Source organism: Nannospalax galili, unplaced genomic scaffold (genome assembly GCF_000622305.1).
Source record: "Nannospalax galili isolate Female #2095 unplaced genomic scaffold, S.galili_v1.0 scaffold401, whole genome shotgun sequence".
In the NCBI taxonomy this organism is placed as follows: domain Eukaryota; kingdom Metazoa; phylum Chordata; class Mammalia; order Rodentia; family Spalacidae; genus Nannospalax; species Nannospalax galili.
The window spans coordinates 42697-47749 of record NW_008343975.1 but is presented as its reverse complement, the minus strand read 5'-3'; positions in this window follow the sequence as shown (position 1 = coordinate 47749).

Below are 5053 nucleotides of genomic sequence, written 5' to 3'. Positions count from 1 at the left end.
AAAATCAGTTTTTAGCACAGCAGGGACAGGAGCTCAAATCTTGTTGCCTAACTGTTCCCTGTATGACCTTCATGAGTCCCTGTCCTGTCTCTCCCCCATGGTGGTGATAATGATGGGGTCACTGTGCCAAGTAGGCGAGAGCTCAGTCTACATACTTGGCAGTCAGGAGTGAGGCATCCTGCAGTGGTTTGTAGCAAAAGATGCTTTTTAGGCTTAGGGTGGCTTCCCCAGAAGCAGACACAGAGATGAAGCTTCAAGTCAAAGACTTGCTTGTTCCAAAGTGCTGAGAAAGAGAGGGCCTGGGCCTGGAAGGACAGGGCCCAAGCAGAGGGGTGGAAACCGGGAGCGAGCTGTCCTGCAGGGAACCCAGAGTAGATGCTGCACTTAGACAGAATGAATTCAGCTATTCATAAAATACACATTAAGGGTGCAGAAAGGCCCAGGCGCAGCATAGTGCCAGAGTCCCACAAATGGATACAGGCCGAGTAACGTAGTGGTCAAAATCAGTTTTTAGCACAGCAGGGACGGGAGCTCAAATCTTGTCGCCTAACTGTTCCCTGTATGACCTTCATGAGTCCCTGTCCTGTCTCTCCCCCATGGTGGTGATAATGATGGGGTCACTGTGCCAAGTAGGCGAGAGCTCAGTCTACATACTTGGCAGTCAGGAGTGAGGCATCCTGCAGTGGTTTGTAGCAAAAGATGCTTTTTAGGCCTAGGGTGGCTTCCTGGGGTAGAGTGTGGGAGGATCGGGCAGGGTGTGAGGTCGTGGGAGAAAAAACTCCCAAGAGCTTCCAGCATTCAGCCCGCACAGGAGGTGTAGGTGGGGCTGTGGGGTGTGCACAGCCCACTGAAGTCAGGAGGCTCAAAGATGGGGAGGACCTCCAGGCAGAAATGTCAGTCTGTGCAGAAGACAAGGTGGGTGGACAGAGGAGCGCGGAGAGGAGAACCAAGCCGGGGTAGGAAGGCCAGTCCAGGAAGAGCGCACACATTGGCAGAACCGGGGGTGCCCGGGCCCCGGGTGCCAGCGGCGCTTTGCTCCTGAATCTGGCCAGGACCACTGTGGGTGTAGCGCGCTGGCAGCCCGTGCATCTGCGCCCTGCTTGCGCGAGGGTCCAGCCTGCACTTCGGGCTCCTCCTGCCCCATCCCGCCCTTCCTCCAGGCCCTGCAGGGTGCTGCCCCTGGCCTGCTGTAAGTCAACGCGACTGCTCTGACCTCCAGGCGTTAACTACCAAGGTCACGGCTTTGGTCCTTTACTCACGCAGGTACTTAGTGTAAGCACCCTCACAGTTACTAAACGTCACCTGCAAATCCTGTCTCTTCCTGGCTCCATTTTCAACTTCCTGCCGGTGGAAACAGATTTTCATTCTGATAGTGTCCTGTTCTCCCGAAGCGCCCAGCAGTGGTGAGCAAGTTAAGGATGTAAGATTAAATGGGTGAATCGATACTACTTTGGGTTCTATTAAACTCTGCTAGCTCACCCCAACAATGCTTACACTGTCTAAGACTATTCCTGAACCCTAAATTTCTGTTTCGTTCTGGTCACTTGAGGTTTTAATGAGGCTTAGGTAAGCAAAATGGATGCCCAATCCGTGATTTTTTTTTTTTTTGGAGACAGGGTCTTAGGAGCCCAGGGTGGTTTTGAACTCCTGATCTTTCTGCCTCAGTCTCCTAAGCGTTGGGATTACAGATATGAGCCACCACCACAGGACTTAGAGGTGAAGTTTAATGTCATGAGCCTTAATTTCTTTTGAACCTCTTTTCAACCCCAGCCCCTGGTCAGCCACTTGATTGACAGTAGACCACAGGGACCTGTGGATTCTTGTCCTTTTAACTTGACTGCTCCCTTAAGAAACTTTGCGGTACCTGTAATCTTAGCACTCAGCAGGCTGAGGCAGGCAGATCTCTGGGTGAAGGCTAGCCTTGGATGCATAGTGAGACCCTATCTCAAAAGAAATTTTGGGGGGCATCTTTTTGAGACAGGGTCTCCCTGTAGCCCCAACTGGCCTGGAACTCACTATGTAGACCATGTTGACCTTGAATTCACAGAGATCTGCCTGCCTCTGCCTCGGAGTGCTGGGATTAAAGGCATGTGCCACCCCCCCACCCCTCCCCAGTCCCAGCCTCAAAGAGAATTTAAAAAACCCTGTGAACATCTAACGTATATCACAAAAGGTATACATTCCATGGATGTGTAAATACTCACCTATTAAAAGTCACATGATCCTTTCAAAGCAGATGGAGCAGAAACCATGAGACCCTCGTGTCTTTTAATTTTTAACTTTTGATTTTTTATGTGGAGGAAGGAGTGTTATGCCTGTGTGTAAGTGTACCCGTGTTGTACAGTAGCAGCAAAACACAGAAGAGGACATCAGATGCCCTGGAACTGGAGTTAAAAACCGTTGTTAGCTGCTGTGCGGTGCTGGGATTCGAACCCGGGTCCTCTGCAAGAGCAGCCAGTGCTCTTCACCGCTGAGCCTTCTCTCCAGCCCCTTCTTTTCTTCTTCTTTTTTTTTTTTGGTTGTTGTTTGTTTGTTTTAATTTAAACAATTTATTGAGAATTTCATACATGCATATAAGGTGCTTTGATCAAATCCATGCCCACTCCCTCCCCGCCAACACCTCCCATATGTCCCATCACTTTTATCTGATAACTTCATGTACTCTTTCTTCTTTTATTTTATTTTTAATGGGGCTTCTGGCTACTCTACCATTTCCCCCTCTGAAGAGGTAACCCTAAAATCTTTTAAGGATTAGATAAAAGCTCCCAAATACTTTCGACATTTTTGGCCTTTGGAACTGAGTATGTTGCTAAGAGGCCCAAGGACATTGTGACTTTTAGCCAAGAAACTGGCTACTTTTCTTTAGGGTCTTTTTACCTTAACTGCCTAGCCAATTCCTACCTATCATGCCATCCCCTGGAGGATTTACCCTTGCCATTAGGGAATAGGGACGCAGACCACTCTGGCTTCTTCCATGCTGAACAGGGATGCAGGGTGAGGCAATTGGGGTACCCCTTCAGTTGGTCTATCTAAAAGACTCCCAATTGCATAACTCTTATCTGTAGGGGGAAAAGAAAGTCCTTGACTGGTGACTAGGAGATGCGAAGGAGAAGTAAAGGCAAGAGTAACTAACATTACAAGTTCTAGACAGGGAACTAGAAAAAAATCAGAACAGAACAATTTTTTTTTTTTTGGTCTTTTTGAGAGAGGGTCTCCCTGTAGCCCCAGCTGGCCTGGAACTCACTATGTAGACCAGGCTGGCCTTGAACTCACAAAGATCCTCCTGCCTCTGCCTCCCAAGTGCTGGGACTACAGGCGTGCGCCACCACACCCAGCACATTTAGTGTTTTTACTATGATATATCATGGGGAGTTTCTTTTCCGATCCTGTCTATTTGGTGTTCTATGTGCTTCCTGTATTTGTATGGGGATGTCTTTCCTTAATTTAGGGAAATTCTCTTTTACAATCCTGTTTAAGAGCTGGTCAACACCATTAACCTGAAATTCTTTTCCTTTTTCTATGCCTATGATACGTAAATCTGGTCTTTTCATGGTGCCCCACATCTCTTGCATATTCCATTCCTGGTTTTTTTTTGTTTTTTTTTTTAATTTTCCATAATCTTTGCTTGAGTGGTCCAGTTCTTCAACTTTATCCTCTGGTGCTGATATTCTGTTTTCCATTTCGCTCATTCTAGCAGTGAGGCTTTCCCCTGTTGTTTCAAGTTGGCTTGTTGAGTTTTTCATTTCCTTCTTCATTTCTACCTGAGTTTTCTTCAATGTTTCTATCTCTTTCGTGAATTCATTCAGAACTTCATCCCTATCTCCTTTTAGTTCTTTGTTTGCGTGTTCCTTAAATTCGTTGAATTCCTTAATCGTGTTTATAACTGTTCTTTTTTTTTTTTTCATCTTTTTGAGACAGGGTCTCCCTGTAGCCGCAGCTGTCCTGGAACTCACTATGTAGACCAGGCTGGCCTTGAACTCACAGAGATCCACCTGCCTCTGCCTCCCGAGTGCTGGGATTAAAGGCATGCACCACCATGCCCGGCCCTTCTTTACTTTTTTCAAGACAGTGTCTCACTGGGTAGCCCTGGCTAGCCTGGACCTGACTGCCTCTGCCTCTCAGGTGCTGGAATTAAAGGTGTGCCTGCTCCACCATGCCTGGCTCATATCCATCTTTTAAAAAATATGTGTGCAAGCCTTTAAAAAAAAAAATTTCATGTGTGTGTTGCCTGCATGTAGGTAAGTGCACCTGTGTCGTGCAATGCCCGCGGAGAACAGAAAGGGCTGTCGGATCCCCAGGAACTGGAGTTACAGACAGTTTTTAGCTGTCATGTGAGTGCTGGGATTCGAACCTAGGTCTTTTGCAAGACCAGCCAGTGTTCTTAACCACTGAGCCATCTCTCCAGCCCCCTAAAATATTTTTTTTTTAAAACACAACCTAGTAAGGTCACAAATACCAATAGTGATTAGACATAAAAAGCTCTCATTGAAAACACATCCATAAGAGGCTGGGAAGGGTGGATTTGTGTGTCCCACTGACCTTCGCTTAGCACCTCCTGGCTGAGAAGATGGGCCAAGGCTGGGCTCAGGAAGGGGTTCCCTTCAAACTGCCCACAAGCCCAGGGAGTGTACAGGTGCCTCCAAGGGCAGCAAGCCACAGCCATTAAAGAGCGACTTGCTTTCTTCTTCAGGATAGAGCTACAGAAAGCAAGCACGTGGGTCTGCAGGACCTTGTGGCTCTAAGATACATTTCCAACCTTCCTCCCTCTGCATGTGGGCAAGGCAGGGGGATGCGAATTACTTCTGGATCTTGTACGTTTAGGGCTGTGAGGAGGGCACCGAATATTTTAAAAGCCTAAGCGATGCTAAAGGAGCAGCTTAGATTCAAAATTAAGAAAATGGAGATTTTATTTTTCCAGTGGAAGCATCATTGTCAGCAGACAATTCCCAGATAAGGCCACCAGATGGCAGCAGGGAGCACAGGGCTCAGGCCTCCCAAGTCCCAGGTCCGTAACCTGCTGAAAGAAGTGGAGGCCGGGGTGGGGGGGTAGGGG